This window comes from Protopterus annectens, chromosome 3.part1 (genome assembly GCF_019279795.1).
Source record: "Protopterus annectens isolate FY-2018-M chromosome 3.part1, PAN1.0, whole genome shotgun sequence".
NCBI classification, from domain to species: domain Eukaryota; kingdom Metazoa; phylum Chordata; order Ceratodontiformes; family Protopteridae; genus Protopterus; species Protopterus annectens.
The window spans coordinates 1357835759-1357860752 of NC_056732.1; positions in this window are offsets into that span (position 1 = coordinate 1357835759).

Genomic DNA, 24994 nt, shown 5'->3' on the forward strand with positions numbered 1-24994 from the left:
CTACACGTGAACATCCTCAAAGTCACAGAGTCAGTCGCATGCAAATGAGTACATAAAGACATTTAAATGAAGAGATGTATGTGTATGCTGCACCAGCAGTTTGACAGCGGGGTTCCTTTCCAACCTTTTGTGGTTCAGAGTTTCATTTTGCTACAGGCACTTTTCATAGGCAGACTGGGGACACTTTGGGTAGCGGTTGGGCTATTGATACTGCAGCATTTCCTTGACATACTTTTAACCCATATGGCTAAACAAATCTATTTCTAGTGTCACCTCAGTTCTGAGAGAGTACATCATATCCTTGAGGCTATCAGAGCCCCTCCTGGACCACCTTACTAATGCATGCTAACCCTAACCATAAATCTGTCCCTAACCTTAACTCTACATTTTACCTTAAAAAATATTTTCCTTAATACTTTCACTACACATGACATTTTGGACACACACACACACACAAAACATACAAAAAGCACAAATGCACAACATTAAATATATACTCTTAGCTAGGTCTTTAACCCTAACCTGCAAACATGCTCACACACACACACACACACACACACACACACACACACACACACACACACACACACACACACACACACACACACACACACCATAATGCTGAAAATGTTGATATACCTAGAAGTTTTGGCATTAACTATTAACTTAGCAAACTCATACTTACCTTTCATAATCCACCTTACTCTGATTAACATCCACACCATTCAAGTAACAGTGCACTTGAGAAAGACTGAATTTGAACATTACATACCCAGAAATCCTTCAATAAAAAGGATGTCCGATCAACTAACATGGGCCCATATATGCATGTCTGTATATACACACACAGATACACAGATATATAGATATAGATGTGGATCCCCTATACTTTTTTGGATGTTCATTTGTTTGTAAAGTGAAATGAAAGAATGTTTTTTCAGAAGTCTATAAAGATATATATAGATATCTATAGATATGGGTCCCCTACACTTTTTGGATGTTCATTTGTTTGCAAATTGAAATGAAAGGATGTTCTTTCAGAAGTTAGCTTTATTGAACATCTACAAATGTTCGTGTTGCTGAAAGAAGTAAGTGGATTTATATTAGGGTTGGGATTGCGTGTGCATGTGTCTGTGGGTTAGGGCTAGAGTTAGGGTTAGGTAATGGGATGAATTTAATGTTACATGTTTGTATTAGAGAGAGAGTGTATGTGTGTGTATATTTGTATGTAATGGGCATCTGAGCTGTCTTATATACAGGCAATGTTTTATAATTTTTTTCCTAAGGTAAGGTATAGGGTTACAGCTAGGGTTATAATTAGGGTTAGCTCACATTACTAAGGTAGTGTAAAATGGCTTTCTCTACACCACCATAGTAATGCATGCTAACTCTAACCCTAACCCTAACTGTAACCCTAACCATAACACTGCTCACTCCTAACACTAACCCAACACTTTACCTTAGAAGAACCCTAATCCTACCCCTACCTTCATAGGTTCATAAGTGAATACTAGGCTATCAGTCTGTAGATTTTTACAAGACTAGCTAATAACCAGAGGTCATACTCAAACCCTAAACTTTGTATTTGTGGGGTAAAGACCTTAATCATTATGCCAAACCTGGCCTCATCTTGTCAAACACTGTTATATTAATTCTCTGCACCAGCTGCTAGACTACCAAATATGAAAGCTTTTCTTTTTAATGCAAGCCCACAACAAATATTCTGAATCAATAATTACTTTGCCATGTATTATGCTTCACTTTAAAAGCCATTACAATTTTCTTTCTATTTGATGGTTAATCTACAGATTTCTTAATGAGCACAGAATAAAACATTTTCCAGTTCACTGAAGCAGGAATAGGCTGTCTTTAGTTTACAATCTGCCTCTGTCTGGGTTGAGGATACAGTCCTTTTCACCCACATCAATAGAAGCATTTCACAGACCCAAAAGTTAATTATTTTCCAGAAGAAGCAGCTGTCATACATGCTGAAATGCACAAGAAGTCACGTAGATATGAATGAGTACATACAGACACACACACACACACACACACACACACACACACACACACACACACACACACACACACACACACACACACACACACACACACACACATAAACAGATAAATATGCAGATCTGCTATTACAGAGTTGAAACTTGAATTTCATTTTTGCCATATGGCCCTTCTTTGCTGTCATGCAACTAATCAGAAACTGTTGTATACCACCATCTTACGTCAGGCTGCACTATGCTGTCTGACAAGATACTTCCGTACAGTGTCATCTTATGTCTGTGCTTTTTTAAGTACTGTTTCATAGGTGTTGCAGGGTTAATAAGACAGGTCAATAGCAAATAAGGCCAGAAAGTTTATTCTGTTTCACAGGTGCTGCAGGGTTAATAGCAAATAGGGTCAGAAAGTTTAAAGGACTATGTAACACATGCAGTGTAATGTAGTGCAACAGAAAACACGAATGGGCGGATAAAATATTTATGCAATTCACAGTATCATTCTGTTTGAGGTACAGTAGCGAGAAACTAGATTGTTATTCACCCCTCTCTCGCCCACTAAATGGCCCATCTCAATACCGGAAGATTGCCAAATTCCGGTAATAACAGCCACACTGGTAAAAAATGCACTCTCCAGAGCTAAGAATACAGCATCCATGGGACCAGATGACATCCCGGGCTGTGTACTACATGAACTACAAAATGAACTGGAACCTCACCTAAGTGTCATGTTTATTCATACCTTCACCTCAGGCTTCATGCCCACTGAGTCGTGCAAAGCTACAGTTAACCCACTCCACAAGGGGGGATCCACCTTGGATCCCGGGAACTACTACCCATCAGTCTGACGAGCCTGATCTGCAAGGCCATGGAACTTATTATCATGGAACTTATAAACAAAGACATTGGCAACCTTAAAACACTGGACCCCACTCAGTTTGGGTTTGTGAAGGGCCGATCTTGTCTCCTGAACCTGACTGACTTCTTCGAATCAGTCTCCAGAGCCATGGATGAGGGTAAGGCAGTCCACACAGCCTATCTGGACCTTGCCAAGGCCTTTGACACCATCCCCCACTCTGGAATCATAGATAAACTTACTAAGCTTGGCATTAATCCCTACATCACTCGATGGGTTGCCAAACGGCTTACTGACAGAACCCACACTTAAAAAGTAGCTGACTCCAAATCCAGCTCAAGACAAGTGACAAGTGTAGTACCTCAGGGTTCAGTCCTGTGACCTCTCTTGTTTGGCATCTACTTCTCTGAAGTACAGGCCAACACTAAGGGACTCTGGCTAACAAAGTTTGCAGATAACTGCACACTGGGAGCCATTATTGAATCCCCAAATTATGTGGATACTCTACAAAAGGGCTTTACAGAAACAGATGCTTGGTCTCAGAGCCATGGGCTCAAGCTCAATGCCAAGAAATGTATAGTTATCCCCTTTGGGAAAAAACATGTACCTGTGAATTATCACATAGATGGCAGTACACTAAATACCGAAAGTGTGATAAGAGACTTAGAGACACAGGTGGACAGTGGTCTCACCTTCAATAACCACATTGCCACAACAGTCAGGAAATCCTTCTATGTGGCACACCTCATCACTAAGGGCTTTTTATACAGAAAAAAGGAGATCATTGTCCCACTGTACTCATCCCTCATTAGACCCATTATAGAATACCATGCCCCATTTGGTATGTACCTCTCAAGACATCTGCAACAACTGGAAAGGCCACTGAAATACCTCACTAAAAGAATCATAGGCCTAAAGCAAATGCCCTATGCTGACCACCTTAAAAAAACCCCAGCTATACTCTGTCACATATCGTCTACTCCGAGGCGATCTCTGCTTAACATACAAGGCCATGTCAATTCCAGAGCTGTTGGACATGCTATACTTAAAGAAATCCCAATCCCTCAGAGCCACATGCTCCAGGGATCTAAACTTTGTCATCACAATAAGCAAAACATGCTGGAGGGATAGGTTCCTGACCCGGAGACTCCCCAGACTCTGGAATAGACTGCCCATACATGTCAAGCAGAGCACCTATTTGGCCCTCTTCAAAAGGAACCCTGATGATTGGATGGGAGAAAGGAAATTCACCCTGGGATCACGTCAGTCGCCCTGCTAGACAGGGGTCCAGGGAAGTAAATAGTGTGGGAAGAAATAGCCTGGGAATTGTTATGGTTAGGCTTGTATAGGCCCTAGGGCCAATAGTCTGGTACCAACCTATGAACCTATGAACCTATTGTACATATCATACTGAAGATGATCACTGAAAAGCTTATATCATATGGGATCATCCAATACCAACAGTTCAAAAATAGACACAAGAGAACTAGATATAGTAGTCCAATTAAACATAGACAAAAGAAGTGTTAATCATTGAAATTGTTATACAGCCAATACAGTGTCTAGATTCATTTCAAGTCAATGAAGGCAGTTTAAGTGAAACTAAACATATTGAAAAATGTTTTCAAAAACTTCCTATAATGAACATTCCAATTTTTTTGCAGCGAAGAATGTTTCCCTGCACCCTCCCCATGTGGAGTAACACCCCCATACCTCCAAATGTATATAAATAAATAAATACACACACACACACACACACACACACACACACATATATATATATATATATATAAACTCCTTGGTTGCCGAAGGCAATTCTAATAGCAGTTCTATAGAAGCAACAGGAGTATTAAAAAAGAACTTACAATAGTACTTAAATATGCTGCCAATACATGTAATCTCATATAAACTGCAGAAGAAGGCAATTATGTCTACATTGTTGGTGCTGAGAAGAGCACTCTTGGCTAACATCAAAGACTGAAGCAATACAGATTTCATGAACGCTAATCATACACTGACTTAGGAATTGCATCTACTCATGTCACAGTATTAGAAACCCAAAACTTTTGGAGAAATTAAAAAAAACAGAGAGAGAAGATGATCAGTCAGTATCCTGCAATGTGTACAATTCTCACTTTCTGTGCTTATATGTGTTTTACCAACTAGGTATATACACAAAGTCCCTTATAAAGGATGATATTTATAGGGAATATGTTTGAACAATACAAAGGAAAGATTTTCCTTCACTTTATAAACATGTCTGAAGGATTCCGTCTAACATCCAGCAGCACAGACATTAGTTTAATCCGTTGTGCCTCAGAAGTACATTGCCTCCTATGCTGTCTTTCTCTGGTTTAACCCAAGCATCTGTGTTAGTATTCCTAATGATCTGTGTGGGGACAGAACCCCCATACCTTCTGGCACTAACGACAAGTTGTCAACGTGATGGGCAGCAGGCACTTACAAGTTTAGCAGGGTTCGTTGAAGATGAATGAAGATTTTATGGACAGAAGCCATAGAGCTCATTGCAAACCCAACCATATACTTTCAGAAACAAATGGAAAAGGGCCATTTGTTCAGATATCTTTTCACATATCTCTATCTTCACTGACATGTTCTTCCAGGAATCTACCACTGTAGCTGTGAAAAAAAGAACTTCCTGCAATTATGACTGTAATGACCTCTGAACTGGTAAACCATACCCTACTTTTTACTGCACACAATAATAACTATGTCAGTCGACATAGCTTATTTGTCACATAAAAATTCTTAAAAATTCTTTATAACACTGGAAAGTCATTATCTACAATCACACATTTAGAATAAATGGTTATTAGATTTATTCAGAAAGTACTAGCTTGTCAAGTGATAGACTTTACAGCTGCCTTTCTGCATTCCTGATGCCACCTTAGTGATCTTAGAATGGGAAAGCACAGTGTCAGCTCTGGTTGAAATGAAAACCAACAACAGCGCTCTTTTTTTTCTTTTGTACTCCAGGTTCTATGTATGCTTGACAGATATAATGGAAGCAGAAAGATAAGACAAGAAGTAGGGCACTAGCTACAAAAGAATTGCTAATTATCCACTAAGTAGGAAAATCATCTGGATAGATGGACAAAGTGGTCTTCATCTGCTGGCAGTTTCTGTTCTTTTGCACAATATTGCACTGTTACATTCTCCACATAAAGTGCCTGGGACATTTTTTTAGACCATTTTGTTATGGTGTAACCAGATATATAGCTTTATAAATGTATACTGCACTGAAGTGAAAAATAAACATACATTTTGTATTACCAGCTTCACTCATTTTTGGGTAGGGCTCTTCTATATGTAATTTGGAGGGTAATTAATTTGTTCAGTGTTGACAGGTGGGGGAAACAACTGAGACAGTTAGGACCTTGGGAAGTTTGTATTCAGAAATGTGCATAGCAAAATAAAGATACGCTTACCTCAGTTATGCTAGAAACACAATGTAACCCCAAGTTAATTAACAAAGTGGAAATCTGAAGCCCAGTCCTCTGTGAATTGGAAAATTCACCCACAAAAATCACAGGACCTGCAGTGAAGGAGGAAGTCCCACAGCTGTGGCTAGGACTGAGATGAGGAAAATAAATGAACAAAGAGGATCCATATACCTCAGGGTATGCACATACTTCTTGGCAATATGGAAAAGCAATCAAGCTGTAATAAAGAGCTTAATGCAATGTTTTAAATCTTTTTTCACCATAATTACCCCATTCTTACCAGTGTGGTGTATGCCAGTGGCATCGGACACCACCCTGGGAAGTCTGTGCCATGCATCAACTTTATAACTGTAACCTTCATAGAAGCCCCTAGTTAGGTGCTCCTGGTGTACTCTCTGCAACAAGGAAAGGAAAATTCTGCTTTCCTTGTTGCAGCACCAGACAGTTGTGCCAAACTCTGTGCCTTTGGAAAACATGGCCATTCATCAGATTGACTTCTGCAGAACTACAGCAGGCTTCTTTTGCTCGTGCTCATTTACTTTTTCAGCACGTGACATGCACCACAGGGCACCATATTTTGTGATCTGTCTCAGTGTGACCATCATATAGTGCAGAGTGTTGGCACAGGAGGGTGATGTTAAGGTGAGAATAATAGCATGAAACATGTGTCCTAGGACTGTGTTGCCTAACAGTTTTCCTCCTTAGCACCTCCATGGAATATAAAAGCAAACTGCTTTTCTTCATGTCCTCATAAGGGTCTTTGACCCACCCACACATGACCAGTGCATCTTGCAGGTACTCATGCGAGTACACAACATCAACACAACCTCTTAACATTACTTAGCCCACAACTGTAACACATTCATAGGATTCATACAATTCAGATGAGTCATGTGACCATTTACACCTTGCTAGTACCCACCTTCTGCAGAGGTGGGGGAGGTGCTGCCTATACATATGTCTTGCCATCACATTTTATTTATCTTCCAGTGAAGAGGTAGGTTCCTGGTTCTGGTAGTCAAGGAACTGTAATACTTGTGGAGGTATAAGAGTTCTAGGACAACTAGGTCTCTAATGACATGGAAGGCAAGGCATAGATCTTCCCTCAAGAGTCTATAAGATACTGAATAAAATAACAGTGCTTCCAGCCTCTCTCAGTAACTCAGGGTCTTAAAGCCCCTGATCTTCTTAGTTAGGAACCCCTGGGGTCTTTCTAGTTGCTTGATATCTATTGAGGTACATCCCAGAGTGGGCATTGCACTTGATAATTGGCCTAATCAACGATGAATATAACAGAACAATGAACTCTTCAGATCTGGATGATATTTCCTTTGGCAATTAGCTGTGCAATGAAAAAACTACTGTTATCTCATGAGTACCAAAAGAAAGGGAATTATCAAACCACCTAGCAACATTTTCATTTTTAAGTGGGATATTATCAAAGCTGTATAGTAAGAGGAGGGAGTGTCTACCAAATGTCACAATATTGCACTTTTCTGCATTTGCTTTGAGCCATTTTCAATGGACCAGTTATTTATGTGTGTAAGTTTTTGAAGGATTAGGATATCATAGGATAACTTTACAGTAACTCCCAGTTTGCAGCTGTCTGAAAACTTAATCAAAGCTTTTGATTTCTGGTCTGGAGATCAGAAAATTAAATGATAAATAGATGGGGTCCTAATACCAAGTCCTGATGGACACCACTGATCACCTTCATACTTTCTGACCAGGCATCTGACATTCACATTGTGCAGACTCTGTCTTTTAGCTATTTCTATTCATCTTACTACACAGGGATATATTTTTTAAATGTTCCGCTTACTTTCAATACCAGCAAGCAGTATGTGTTCAACACTTTCGTCAGGTCAAGATATGCCATGTGAACAGCCTCGACAGTGAGGCACACTGATGTCCCACTCATTAGGATGAATAAGGAGAAAGTAACAGTCAGCTGCCTGCCAGGTGCCAGGGTCTGCCACATAACGCACGCACTCAGGTCCCTCAACAACAGGTACAAATATGACTCTGTCATTGTACATATGGGTGTGAATGACCTGAGACGTACCTCCCTGGACTACATGAAAAGAGACATGGAGGAGCTCTCAGATTATGTAGCCCAGGTGGGTATGACCCTAGCTCTGAGCAGCATCCTACCATCACCCAGAATGATACCACAGTACAAGCAGAAAATGATTGATTTCAACAATTGGCTAAGTTTCTGGTGTCATTCTAAGGGGATCCAGTATCGGTGTGCCTGGGATGACATGACTGACAGACCTCGATGCTTTGCCAGAGATGGCCTGCATCTGTCTCCCCTGGGCTTCCGGATACTGGCCAAGGCTCTTGCCACCCCTATAGTGCCTTTTTTAGGCAGTGTTCCAAAGACCAAATTACCACCTTAACAGCTACAAACAAATGCAATCTGAGGGTCATGCTGCTCAATGCTAGAAGTCTAAATCTCAAAATGCACTTGCTCGAAGCACTCCTTAAAATGGAGAACATCGACATTTGTGCTGTAACAGAGACCTGGTTCAAGGCAGCAGAAAGCACCCCTGCACTACCAGACTATAACTCATTCCACACATTTCAGTCCCAGAACTTGGATTGAAGCTCCAAAGTTGGTGGTGTTTCCTTATTCATAAAGGATGCACACACCTCCAGACTGGTAGTCCAACATACGCATCAGAGATACTTCAGGTGCAGTTAACATTGGGTAAAACAGTGATTCAGGTCGTAGCCTGCTATAGGTCCCCAACCATGTCCCAAGACTTGCCCTTCACATTCCTAAGCACCCTGGAGAATATTAGTTTCCAACCTAACACTCTCTTACTAGGCGACTTCAACTACCTCTCCATTAACTGGATAAACTACTCATGTACCAATATACTTGCCCAATGTTTCCTGGAGTTCAGTAATTCCAATGCCTTGGACCAGCTTGTTCTTACCCCCCACTAGAGGTAGCAACATCGTTGACCTTGTCAGTACTAACATGCGCGACTGTTGCTCTAAACCAATAGTCAGCTCCTCCCTGGTTAAAATCCTACCACAAACTAATCACCTTGGAAATCCACATCCCTCCCACCCCACCCCCTGCAAAGGTAACCACCATGAAAAACTTCTCCAAAGCTAACTTGGGGCTCCTAAAAACAGAGGTGGCTAACTTCACGGCACCCATGCAAATGGAGAACAGTTGCAGGACTGGAGAATCATACACCAATGCACTGTACGAACATGTGTACAAATGCATGGATCTCGCCATACCCAACAGAACCAAGATGCTCTCCTCCAAAAAGTGGAAGCCAATCTGGTGGTCCTCTGCCATAAACAAACTTTACAACAGAAGAAGGAAACTGATGTGGAATAAGGTGAAGTCCCAAGACTGGAAAAACTCCCTTATCAGCCTCAACAAAAAGGTGAGATCCCTCATCAAATCCTCTAAAGCTAGCTATAAAAACAGAATTGCAGCAGATAGTAAAAACAACCACAAGGCCTTCTATAGTTATGTAAAGAATCTCCACAGCAATACCAGATGTGCTCTGAGCTACTGCACAATGGTACCTTCTGTACTGAGCCAACAGATATTGCCAGTATACTGGCCGACAGATTCAGTGGCAACTTTAACCCCCCACCCAGGACCAATCACAATACCAGTAGATTGCCAGGCACCCAGTATTACTGCTGCACAGATTAAAACAACACTATGCAAGGCCAAGAATACAGCTTCTATGGCACCTGACAATATCCCCGGTTGTGTTCTACATGAACTACAAAGTGAACTGGCACCTCACCTGTGTGCCCTGTTCAATCACAGCCTCACCTTAGGCTTTGTTCCTACCGAATGGCGCACTGCTACAGTTATCCCTCTCCACAAAGGAGGAGCAACTACAGACCCTGGGAACTATCACCCCATTAGCCTAAATAGTCTGATATGCAAAGCTATGGAACACATCATCATGGACCTAATAAGCAAGGATAAAGGAAATCTGGAACTCTGGATCCCACACAGTTTGGGTTTGTGAAGGGTAGATCATGCCTGCTCAACTTAGTTGACTTCTTTGAGTCAGTCACCAGAGCTGTGGATGAAGACAAGGTGGTTCATACAGTCTACCTTGATCTAGCCAAGAGTTCTGATACCATTCCCTACTCAGGAATCATAGAAAACATCACTAAGCTTGGTATCAACCCCTATATCACTAGATGGGTTGTAAACTGACTCACAGATAAAACTGACAGTGTGAAAGTAGCTGACTCCAAGTCAGACTGACAACTAGTCACGGGTGGAGTCCCACAGGGTTTGGTCTTAGGTCCTCTCCTGTTTGGTATCTACTTCTCTGAAGTCCAGGCCAACATGAAGGGACACTGGCTGACAAAGTTTGCAGATGATGGCAAGTTGGGAGCTATTATTAACTCCCCAAGTGATGTTGACATCCTACAGAATGGCCTCACTGAGACCAACGACTGGTGTCAGAACCATGGCCTTAAGTTCAATGCCAAAAAATGTGTCGTCATCCCCTTTGGGAAAAACCCGGTTCCCATGAATTACCACATTGATAGTAGTCCACTGAAAACAGAAGGCGTTATAAGAAATCTGAGAACACAGGTTGACAGCAACCTCTCTTTTGATCACCACATTGCCATTGTGGTCAGAAAGTCCTTCTATGTGGCACATCTCATTACTAAGGGTTTTGCATTCAGGAAGAAAGTGGTCATTGTCTCCCTCTACTCTTTCCTCATTAGGCCATTCATTGAGTAAAATGCCCCATTTGGCATGTACCTCACTAAACACCTGCAACAACTGGAGAGGCCACAAAGTACCTCACAAAGAGGATCGTAGGCCTTAAACACTTGTCCTATATGGACAGACTCAAAACACTCCAACTATTCTCTGTCTCATATCTCCTGCTTAGAGGCAATCTCTGCTTGACTTACAAAGCCATGTCTGACCCAGCTCTGTTAGAAATGCTACATCTAAAGAAACCCCAATCCCTCCGCACCACTCTCCAGAGACCTCAGCCTCATTACTACAATTAAAAGAACATGCTGGAGGGACAGGTTCATAACCTAGAGACTGCCCATTCTATGGAACAGACTTCCATACATGTCAAGCATAGCACCTTGCTGACCCTCTTGAAGAGAAATCTTGATGAGTGGATGGGAAACAGAAAATTCACCCCGGGGATAACTCCAGTGGCTCTACTCTACAGAGGCACTGGGAACTAAGGTTGCATGGCACTATGCCAGGGTAATCCTATCACTAGGCTTGTAAAGGCCCCAGGGCCATTAGCCTAGTACATGCCTATGAACCTATGACCACTGTCTGCAACCTGTATAACCCTCTCAAAAGTTAACTAAATTAATTTGGCAGCATCTTCCCTTCACAAAGCCAAACTGTTGTGAGTCAAGTCAATTATGATTGTTAAAGAAAGCTATAATAAGTTTCTTGGCATTGCAGATGAGACCCACCTAGCTGATGGGTCTATATTTCAAGGGGTCAGTAGTTGGGCCTCTCTTGTCGAGTGGCACTGAACTACAAGAAGCTTCAGGGTAAACGCAACAGATAAATTTTGGGTAAACAGTTTGAAGAAACTCCATTCCTTGCAAGCCCTGCTCACACTGGGGGATGTAGACATCTGTGTAGTGACTGAGACATGGTTTAAAACAGAGGAGAGCAATTTGACTGTGCATGACTATAACATCTTCCACATGTTTAGACTACCTACTATGCAGGAGAGGGAAAAAGGTGGAGGTGTCTCAATGTTCATCCAGAAGAGACTCACTCACATCAAGGTTGGCAAAGCAGTATGGTGCACTAGAGCTACTTCATGCCCAAATAAACATCAGAAAGGCCACTTACCATGTATTAGCTAGCCATAGAACTCCCTGTATGACCCAAGAAAGTCACAACACCATCTACAGGAACTAGAATTACTCAGTATTAAACCCAATGCCATTTTCTTAGGTGATTGAAACCATCCGACTATAAACTGGAAAACCTACACCACTACCAACACTAGTGCACACGCACAGAGGTTCCTAGACTTTGTTAATGCAAATGCCCTGGAACAATTGGCCAGAGTACCCACTAGGGGCAACAACATTTTTTTTATTTTTATTTTATTTAACATTTGTTTACAGGGAAAGTCAGACTTGAAACAAAGCTAATTTCCAGCAGAGGCCTGGAGAGAAACACTACAGAAGCATGTCTTTGAAACGGGGGAGGAAACCAGAGCACCCAGTGGAAATCCACATGACTGCAGAGAGGACATGCAAACTCCACACAGAAGGCATGCCAGCCAAGAATCAAACCGGAGAACCTCTTGCTGTGAGGCGACAACGTTACTGCTGCACCATTGTGCCATCAGCATCTTGGATCTTGTCCTTACTAATATGGAAGTATCTTGCACCATCCCTTGCTCTTATTTGTTCCTTGTTAGGCTTGACCATAAAGCCATTTTCTTCTAAATAAAATTGAAACCAAAGAACCCTTCATCCCAAGGTACTTTTAGAAATTTCTCTAAGACAAAAAATTCCTACTCCTAAGTGATACATTGGCAAGATTCAAGTCCCCACCAAACCTAGTTAACTCCTCTGAATAAGCGTAAAAATATACCACCACACTACGCCAACATGTAAACAATTGCACAGATGCAGCTGAACCTTATAGGAAAAAGTAGAAGACAAACCCCAGAAACATAATATCAACAAGCTTTATAATTAAAAGAAGAGAATTTTAATCAAAAGTAAAATGTATAATTCCTAGAATGACAGACTCCTCTTCACTGAAATAAAAAAACAACTCAGGAGCTTAATAAAATCCACCAGAGCCAAGGCTAAAATAGCCACCCACGTCAAAGGCAGTCACAAGGTCTTTTAAGTTATGTTTATAGCAGCACAATACAACAATGTACTGAGCTCCTACACTGAGGCTGAAGATATAGCAAGCCTACTGGCCAATACATTCAGTTTAAACTCTACCCATCTCTTCCCTCCATCTATCTCACAAGATATACCTGAAACTGATTCGCCTTCAGCTATCATATAAGATCAAATCCTGAAAGCGCTAACAGTATCCCTGAATGCATCTTAAATTATATGAAGCACAATTTAGCTAGTTCCCTTAACAACACTGTTCAACCTCAGCATTCATACAGGTTTTATACCAAGCAAATGGGGAACAACTAAATTCATTCTCAGGCATAATGCAGTACCTTCCACAGACCCAGGCCATTACATACCCATAAATGTGATCAACCTCACACACACGGCCATGGGAAAACTTATCATAGAACAAATCAGTAAAGACATAGAGAACCTTCAAACACTGGACCTATCTCAGTTTGAATTTGTCAATGGCAGGTCATGTTTAATCATCCTGGTGGACTTTTTAGGAAAGGTGACAAAAGCAATGGATGAAGGTAAAATGGTGCACACTGCATACCTCAGCCTGGCTAAAGCCATTGACAAAATCCCCCACTCAGATATAGTTGTTGTTGTTGTCTTTCGGCTTTTCCCGGTTAGGGGTCGCCACAGCGTAACTCCGGTCCACTAATGATTGGCAGTAGATTTTCACAAACGCCGAGGTGCCAGCTCGATGTTCAAACTTCAACGAAGGCACGCCCATTTACGCATGTCTTTTAAACGCCCACCCAACTGCGGGGAGGACATGCAGACTCCATGTAAAAGGTCCTCCCCACACTCCAGCTGAGAATCGAATGGGAGAACCTCTTGCTATGAGGCAACAGTGCTACCGCTGTACCACAATAAACACAGAATAAACCCCTATGTCACCAGCTAGATTGCTTGCTATCTGGATTACAGATGTGATGCAGGAGATAAAAATACTGGAAACTACCACCACAAAGAGACCAGTCACTAGCGGAGTCCCACAGGGTTTAGTGCTGGGACCTCTCCTGTTTAGCATCTACTTTCCTGAAGTAAAAGCCAGTGCTAAAGGTCTCTAGCTGACTGCAAGCTAGTAGCAGTTATTCAATCCCCAAATTAATTATCCATCCTCTAGGAAGGTTTGTCCCATACAATAACTGGTGCTAGAATCACTTATTGAAACTAAATGCTAAAAATGCATTATTGTATCCTTTGGGAAGTTGTCTGCCCCAGGGAATTACTACATTGACAATATACAACTAAGAATTGACCCAGTTGTCCAGAGTCTAGGAACTTATCTGGACAGTGACCTAACTTTCAACCAACATGTGTCCACTGTCATATGAAAGCCCTTCTATATTGCACAGTTTATAAACAAAGAGATTGTGTCTAAGTCTAGAAATGTCATTGTTCCCCTTTATTCAGCCCTCATTAGGCCATACATTGAGTATAATACACTTTTTGGCATGTATCTGCCCACACACACATGCATCAACTGGAATGTCCTACTAAAAGCATACAAGATGCAAACAATATGTCCTTCATGGACATACTCAAAGCCCTGTCACTATACTGGGTATGCTACAGACTGCTAAGAGGTGACCTCTGTCAATCATGCAAGGCATCCTCTGACCCAGTAGCAATGAACTCAATGCACATCAATGCACATCAGCAAGTCAAATGGCATCATAAATACTTGGTCCAGGGATCTAAACCTCTTCCTCAACATCAACAGAATTGTTTGGAGGGACACTGCTCTGGAATAGACTCCCCATCTACATAAAACAAAGCTCATCCCTCTCCACATTCAAGTGCAACATGGATCTATGGATGGATAATAGAAAATTTGCCCCTGGAATGCCCCCGTACTACTAATGGACAGAGACAGTTCCTAAATGCTTTATTCCACACATGGTTCCCCTCAAATTATCTATGTATAATCCCAGTTATTCTCACTAGGGGTTTTATATATATATATAATTATTGACCATGGGATGGGTAAGACTAATCTAACACCAAATGAGATAAGTTAATTCAAGTGCCAAAAGGGTAACTGGCTATAATTAAACTGGTCTGCATGGGTAGCTAGCATAGCACTTACCTATGAATCTATGAACCTATTTATGAGTATCTCTGCCAGGTCATGCTTAGTACTGTTTATTAAATAACCAGATACCCAGTAAAGGCGACAAGAAAGAAACACATTTGGTCTTAGAATGCATCTTCAGTACATGTTCTTTGTGATAATGGGGGGGGGGGGTAAGGAAATCAGAGACATTTAGACTTTGTAATTTGTTTGCCAATATATAGGCAATGTTTATTTAGTCCAACTAGCTGGTCCCATTTTGAAGGAGTTTTCTGACATAGCTGAATAAGAATTTATAATCGTCTTTAGTCTCAGATGCTAACATACATTCATGGGCTGTTTTAGTAGACCTAATAGTATTTCCCAAGTTTTTTATTAACACGTCTGATACTCTCCTTGATATGAGTTCATCCCTAACTTTATTCAAATGTAACTTGGATGAATGGATGGGAAATTGCAAATTTATCCATGGTTTGGCTCCTATGTCCATAATAGACAGGGACAGCCTATGTGAATGCTTGATGTGTTCAAGACTATATCATAACTATAAAATTCCTTACAGTATTGACACGTCAGCAATATTTTGATCAATTTAGGGTAAGTTTTTCTAGGCTTAAAATTGGTCTTCAGCCAGTAGCCTAATAACCACCTATAAACATATGTGCCATTGAGAGTTTTTGGATCAGCTATATAATTTATGGAGTCTTTTCTTTCTTGCAAAACCTATTTACATTTGAGGACCACAAAAGAGGCTTGTTTCTGAAATTTTCATTATAGCTTTCTCTGGCTGAAACAGCCACCTCTGTACACTTATCTAAATGAGCATAGAATTCCTTTATGAAGCTACTTGTTGTGTCATGAAATGATCTGATGCTACCATGAGTGAAGGTGAAAGTCACTAGTTTATTTTCAGATTTAACTGGGGGAGGAGATGCCATGGGAATAATTCATGAAGTGGCTTTATTTCGATGACCAGATTAAAAGTATTATGTCCTCTAGGAGATTTGTTAACTCTATAATCCAGGCAGTTTTTGTTTATTAAATCAAAGAATTTTTGGCCATGCCCTGCATTGGAAGTATATGCACATGCTCCAGATTATTGAGGGGTTGCCTACCAATATAATGGAGTTCTTGTATATAGGGAGCTCAATGTGTACTTCTAGGAATCATATTTAATTATCAGGGGACATGGATGGTGTGCTGTAGCAGGCTATAAGCGGATGGACTGTACTGTTTGGGGTGATCTGGAGTTCTGTGAGTTCTTTTTTTAGGTATTTGGAAATCTCCCTGGAGATGATATGGTCCTTACAAATATGGAGAAGATGTCACCACAATTATCAGCAGGCCTGAATGCACGGTAGGCACAAATCCCAGGTATGGAGGGAGTGCTTTCTTTACATTTAAACCATGTTTTAATAATTACACAAAATATGGATGTGTTTCAAATGTAGGAGAACCTCAAGACAAGACAATTTGCTGTTGAGACTTCTGGCATTGAGCAAAGCTGTTTTAATGTGATTTAGGTGTGGTTTTGATATGTTCATTACACTGGAATGTCCATTCACTGGACTCTGCTTAAAAAGCATTTAAAAACAGCTATTCAGGAATATTCATTAATTAGTGCTTTATTAGCACAACTGCCATGATAAAAGCTCTTAATTTATGTGAAATAACCCCCTGCAGTCACCACGGGCATACTGAGCTATAGAAGATTATAGACAGGCAATCTCCCAAGCTTGTCGAATGTAAGGAGCAGGTTAATTTACTATAGATTACTTGTTTGCAAGGTACGTGTGCACCTCAAAACTTGTCATTGCCTACTTCTTTCACAAAAAAAAGTTTGCTTATAACACGCAGTGCTCATTGAAATGTTTGTTAATGCTGTAACTTAAAGATGCAGCCATTTAGAGTACTGTGAGGTGTTCCAAGTGTATGGCAGAGGAGTATATTGGCATGGAAGGGTGCAAGTGCATGGAAAGTATACTGTGGTGCAGTGCACAGCATATATTTTAATGGATATGTGGCCTTATGAACTTAGTTGTTTGTCTTTTCGGCTTTTCCTGGTTAGGGGTCGTCACAGCGGAACTCTAGTCCGCTAATGATTGGCAGTAGATTTTTATGGTGCTGAGTTGCCAGCCCAATGCCCAACCTTCAGTGAAGGCACACCCATTCACGCATGTCTTTCCAATGCCACTCGACCGCGGGGAGGACATGCAGACTCCACACAGAAGGCACTCTAGCCGAGTATTGGTCCAATGTAGTAAAGAAACCAAACAGGTCTAAGTTGTGTAGTCATTTTGTCATATGAGGCTGTATACAGGTCACCAGCTCCTCTTACCGAGTAGACCATAACCAGGCTATTTCCACTCTTACACTTAGTAACAAGCACAGTTATGCTATACAGATAGCTGATTAAGTACATGACACTTAGTTTGTTTATTTTTATTTGCATTTCTCTTTTTTGGGGGTGGTGGAGAAGAGCATTTTATGTACACATTACTGCTGGATACACTTACTTGAAATATTTAAAATTGTGTTATATTTTTGTACATTTCTGAAATAAAAATATTCTTGAGACCTGATTTGAAATGGGTAAAGAAATTATTCACAGTACACAAACATAACAATTAAATATGACAGATTAATGTTCCGATATTTTTTCATTAATACAGTAGAATGCTTATTTTGTATAAAGGGTTAAACCTATAGTAGCATGCTGTTGGAAAGTTGAAGGAAATCAGACTACCCAGACAGAACATACGTGAGAATGTGAGGACATGCATACTCCCTATAGATAGCATCCAGAGGCTAGGCAAGAAGCACAAACCCTAGGGCTGACAAGGGTGCAGCATTAAGTCCTGTACCACAATGTGACTCAGTGAAAGAAGATGACTAACTGCTTGGATTTTCCTATTTATGCTAGGCCAAAATCAAAGATAATAATTTCTTTGAGGAGATACAAAAATGTAATGGCAATATCTAAGATACCAAAAATGTGGGTAGAGTTGCTGAATTTAGTTAGCTTATCTTAAGGCAAAACAGTTATGATTACCTAAGGAGACATGTGTGTTTGTGTGTGTGTGTGTGTGTGTGTGTGTGTGTGTGTGTGTGTGTGTGTGTGTGTGTGTGTGTGTGTGTGTGTGTACCTGTCTGCACATGATGTGTGGGTGTTGGTGTGCACGTGTGAAGGTGCCTGTGCAACTGTGTTACACAAATTGGTAGGGGGACCACGTAGTTACCCCTAGCAGATCAGTGTTCAATTCAGTGACATAATAAAGAGCCACTAATGAAATGCTGCCTCATGCCACTTTATCATGTCACTGAGTCTCAGCGGTGCTGCTCAAATAGCACTGGCAATAATACAGTTATGAATGCCAGTCTTAATATTAAGAGGGAAGGCCTATAAACATGTTTTCTTTCTCAGAATTCACTAAAACTTTCATTTCATTATCATAACTTGTATTTTCTTATAGTAACAGGGTATTATTTGTTCATTTTCTGATTAAATATATGTTGGTCCTTGTTAAGGTCTTTTTTTTATAAAGTCCCCTTACGTAAAAGGTGGTGTAAAAAGGATGCAACATTGTGTCCATTCCATACTGCTTGATAACTGATGTTAAACATTTTTATTGAAATTTACAGATATATTTACATATCAATTCATAAAAAACTGCTAAGAAGAAAGCATAAATTAGCAGTGGCTAGTCTTTCTCAGTATAAGTTCGAGCAGCATATTTTTAGGCATTATAAAATAAATAAATCATAGACAGATAGACAGATAGATACTTGATTGCTAACATTTACACCAACTCGAAAGAAAATTCTATTATACCAATTATTCAACAGGCCAAAGATGAAACACAATCTATGCATCCAACAGAGAACGTGAGATATATGATTAGTAATGCTATCACAAAGTCTGTATCTATCACAAATAATTCATTAAGTAGTACCCTGAAGTGACATTATGCAAATCCATGCTTCTCTGAAATTTTCAGAAGGAGCTGGAGGCCTCCAAATATATTCATAAATAAAATAAATAAAATAGCAACTATCAAGTCTGAATGAGGGCTTTAGTTTTTCTGATCAATATGCATGTTTCTTAGCAACAATCAGACTAAAACAAGCATTAATTATACAAGTTGGGTGAGTATCTGTTTTAACCTTTCAAATGCATAGCTTTGAATGCTAGCAAGAACCTTCTCTTATGCCTTCCCTCAGCAATTCATTCTCCCGTTAATATAAATTTCAAAGGAAATATTTTGGAACAATACATATGGTTTCCTTATTCACATTCTAGCTACAAACACCTTCACACTTATTTAGATAGTGAATGTAAAGTTCAGGAAGTAAGGAAATTAAAACTCTAAGAACAAATGAAATCCCAAATAGATATCTGTGATTTTAATTTTTTTAAATAAACTTTTCACTCCAATAACTATAATTTATTCAAAATTCAGTATACTCATTTTTTGGAAACACCAACACTTCAGTTCATCTTATTCTGAATTGTACAATAAATGTTTATGCGTATTAAAAAACATGCATGATTGGACAGCCCAGTCGGTGTAGCCATTGTAAATCATGCACATACCAATACGAAGTAGTCCAGTTCAGTGGCCAATACTATAGCAATAACCCACGCCTGGGTGTGGGTAATGCTGGATTTACCCATGGTTGGTGTGGTTTGGTCATGAGGGTGACGCCCGAGTGGCCAAACAAAGACAACCGTGGGTAAATCCAGCATTACCCACACCCAGAAGTGGGTTATTGCTATTATACAATACCATTATTTAAGAAAAAAAATAATTACTTTTCTTAAATAATGGCATTGTATAATGCCTCCTTGCTGCCCTTCCGCAGCTGTCTGATATTCCACGGCAGTTCTGATGTACTGCGCATGCGTATACTTATGCAGTACATCAGAGCTGTGGGCAAAAGCAAAGGAGAAAGCAAGATCTCCGTTGCTTTTTACAAACTGTCTCGCTATGTTAAAGGAGTTTAACATAGCGAAGCAGCTTTAAAAAAAGCAACAGAGAATCTCCGTTGCTTTTTTTAAAGCTGCCTCGCTATGTTAAACCCATTTAACATAGCGAGAGAGTTTGAAAAAGCAGAGAAAGAAGATCTCCGTTGCTTTTTTACAAACTGTCTCGCTATGTTAAAGGTTCAACATAGCGAGACAGCTAAAAAAAAGCAGAGAATTTAAAGCTGTCTCGCTATGTTAAACTCGTTTAACATAGCAAGACAGTGTGTAAAAAGCAACGGAGGTCTTGAGTTCTCCGTTGCTTTAAAAAAAGAGTTATACTAATGGAAAAAGTCCGGGCGACCAGACCTTTTTCCATTAGTATAACTCTGATTTACAACATGCATGCTGACCAATCAGCGTGCACATTTTAGAATATTAATGGGGGGGTTGTTGTATAATTTGGGATAACCCACGACTGGGTGTGGGTACCACAGGATTTACCCAAGACTGGCATGGTTTGAACACAAGGGTGAAGCCCAAGTGATTAAACAAAATCAACCATGGATAAATCCTGTGATACCCACACCCAGTCAAAAATTATTGCTATAATAAAATTACATTATTTAAGAAATAAATTACTTACCTTTCATAAATAATGTTGTTCACTTTTTTTACTGATATGCTACTCATACATAAGGTGCATAGCTGCGGTAGTGTTGTCGCCTCACAGTAAGATGTTGTCCTGTTTGATTCTCAGCTAAAGAGCTTCTATGTGGAGACATGTGTGAATGGGCGTACCTTCGTTGAAGGCTGTGCATCAGAGCTGGCAACTCGGCACGTAAAAATCTACTGCCAATCATTAGCGGACCAGAGTTCAGCTGTGGCGACCCCTAACCGGGAAAAGCCGAAAGACACAACAACATATGGTGCACATGCCTCCATGCTTGCACAGTGCATCAGGCTAATGCTAGGGAGCTGAGGGAAAAGAGAGCATTCCTGTAGCGGTTTGCCCCCCCCCCCCTCGCTTGCTCACTCTGTGTCTAACGTTTGTGTGATTTTCACCTCTTCAAACTTTTACAAAGTTTAAAAGGATAAGCAAACATTTGAGGGACATTCTGCTATACTCTGGACAGTTGAGAGGTAACAGCATTATGATACACTGTATCATAAGTAATTATAGCTTTTAAATGTCCAGAGTTTTGCAGAATGTACTGATTTTTTTACATTTGCTCTGTGCCTCATCAAATGTTCAATGATAGCTTTTTTAAACATATCTTAGCAGAAACTCAAGTAGTTCAATAGTGGTTTAACAGATGGACTTTGCTTTATTGGGATTTGCTTGATTTATAACATGCATGCTGATTGTGGTATCCAATCATCATGCACATTTTGGAATATTAATTACCCTTTATTGCATAATTTCTATTGAAAAGTGCTCCGTTACAGCACTTGTACGATATTTTAAAAAGTATACCTAATATAAGAAAAATCAGGGATATTGTGCAAACCTGGGGCAGTACAGTTATTGGCAGTATGATCAATAATACTGCCAGGCACCATTCCTCTCAACAGCTCTTTCTTCATATTCAGTGGAGATTACTATAAATCAGTCAGGGAAAAACTCCATTAAGTTCTTTTCTCCACACTACTAAATAGAGAATTCAAACAGTGAAAAAAAATTCATAATGTAGTAAACTACTCCATGGAGCACAATAAAGCAATATATTAAAAAAAGAATGAAAGAAAAAAGCATGTGTCTCTAAGCTGAACAGCTCCATAGCATGCCTCAACTTTTAAATCTAAAACGAAAATATTTATTGCTATTTAGTGACTTCATTCCTAAATGATTTGACAGAAAACCACAACCTTTATGCAAGGCACATGTACGCACACACACACCCAAAAAAAAAAGACGATGAAGAAGAAAAAAATTGACATTATGCAAAAGTCTGCACTGGAGGTTGGGGAGGCAGACACAGCAACATACCCCGCAGCCATTCATGCATGCAAACAGAGCACGTGCAGTACATAGTTTGGATGCCACAGGCTATCAGAAGTTGGCAAAAGAGCACTAAAGTCCTTTTATACAATGACAATGGACCATATTTTAAAAAAAGTTGCTCTCAGCATAAGTCCGCCCTGATTACAAAAGACTTGCCCTTAGTGTAAGTGACTTACTGCGGTGTAAGGCCTATCTATAAACAGGGTTATCACAAAAGACCGGCTCTCAGTGTAAGTAGTCATTTACATTGAGAACAGCTCTTTTGAAATCAAGTCCGTTAATTTTTTCCTAAATAATATCATTGTATAATAACAATAATCCATGACTGGGTATGGGTATCACAGCATTTACACACAGTTGTCTTTCTTCGATCAGTTCCCCCTCATGATCAAACCACACCAACCATGAGTAAATCCTGTGATATCCACACCCAGTCATGGGTTATTGCTAAATGATAGCTCTGGGCAAATTATTTGCTGATCTGTTGGTTATTTAATGGTATATTTACGGTTTATTAAGCAGGTATGCAAACTGCTCCTTGCTCCAAATAAACCCTTTTGAGCCATAAACCAAGCCTTACAGAAAGATGAACACAGGTGTTTAGGGAAATGTGAACAGAAAGTAACAAAGCAATGCTTCCTATATGAGTGCATATCATAATAAAATGAAAATACAAAACAACAGGTAAAGTTAGAGCATAGAAAGAGATGAAACCAGAATAAGTGTGACATAAAGCAAATCAACTAAGATACAGAGAAGTAAAGCAAATAAAGTAAGATACAGAGAAGTAAAGCAAATCAACTAAGATACAGAGAAGTAAAGCAAATAAAGTAAGATACAGAGAAGTAAAGCAAATAAACTAAGATACAGAGAAGTAAAGCAAATAAAGTAAGATACAGAGATGTAAAGCAAATAAAGTAAGATACAGAGAAGTAAAGCAAATAAAGTAAGATACAGAGAAGTAAAGCAAATAAACTAAGACAGAACACCCCAATATAAAGCTTAACACTGTAAACCAGAAACTGCACTCACCTGAAGCAGTCCCCACCCTGGAAGATGCTGACATTTGTGCAGCCACTGACACCTGGTTTAAGGCTGCAGAGAGCAGCCCAGCTATACCAAGTTACATTTCTTTCCACCATTCAGACCACACACTGAAGGCCTGAGAACTAAAGGAGGTGGTGTATCAGTATTCATTAAAGATAACTACACCTCTAGATTGGTTAAACAGCACATTTCCCTTGAATTACTTCAGGTGCAATTGACTGTAGGTAAGACCCCCTTCAAGTCATTACCAGCTATAGAACCTCCTCCATGAATCAGGACATCCAGTCAGCCTAATTGGATCTACTTGAGTCAATCAAGATTCAACCAAACACCCTGGTTTTAGGTGACTTTACTTACCCGTCCATAGATTGGACTCCAATGCTATGGACCAGCTGGTTGACACACCCACAAGGAGATCAAACATCCTGGATCTGGTGCTTACCAACATGGGGAACTGGTGCACCACCACCAGTCTGCGGCCATCCCTGGTGAGATCTAGAAGTAACTATAACACAAGATCCCCTCTTAGCAAAAACTAGACTAAAAACTCCAAGGCCAATGACAACCTTTTACATGATGGCATAAATAGCTTCATAGCCCCTCCTCCCACTGATGGAACAGACACCTATGTTGAGCTATACACCAATGCTTTATGTAAGCACCTGTACAACTGTATTGACTCAGCTGTACCTGATAGAATCAAAAGCAAGATCTTCAAGGGATAAACAAACCTGCCTGGTAGATTAATAGGTTATACAACAGGGGAAAGAAATTGCTGTCTAAGAGTAGGAAGGAATGGTCTCAAAACTGGAAACACTCCCTCCTCAACTTAAACAAGCAAATAAGACTACTAGTGAAGTCCTCCAAAGCTAACTACAAACCCAGATTAGCTTTCCTAATTAAGGATAACCACAAGGCATTCTTTAGTTACATCAGTAACCTCAAAGGTAAGGCCCAGATTTGAGCTGAACTCGTAGTTAATGGCACTACATATAAAGGACCTGAGGATATAGCAAACCTGCTGGCTGACAGGTTCAGTGAAAACTTTACTCCCTGTCCCCACTACATATACCCCAAAGCATCCCTAAAACCTGTCCTCACCTAGTATCTCCCAGGAGCAGGTCTTAAATGCCCTCTCCAAGACCAAAATCACAGCCGTTATGGGACTAGGCAACATCCCGGCCTATGTTCTACATGGGTTAAAACAGGAATTCACATCATCATTGGGCACACTTTTCAATCACAGCCTAAGCAATGGCTTCATCCCAGTGGAATGGAAAATAGCTACCATCATCCCTTTGCACAAAAGGGGTGCATCCATGGGCTCCAGGAGCTATAGACCCATTAGCCTCACCAGCCTTACCTGCAAGGCCATGGAATGAATCATCATGGACCTTATTAACAAAGATATAGGAAATCTGTAAATGCTCATTGCCACCCAGTTTGGCCTTGTCAAGGGGAGACCATGCCTGTTTAACTTGGTGGACTTTTTCGAGACAGTCACCAAAGCCCTAGACAAGGGCAAATCTGTGCATACAGCCTACCTAGGCTTAGCCAAGGCCTTTGACACAATCCCTCACTCAGGCATCATTGATAAACTCACCCAGCTGGGTATTAACCCATATATTGTCAAGTGGGTTGCACACTGGCTCACTGATAGAACTCATATGGTCAAAATA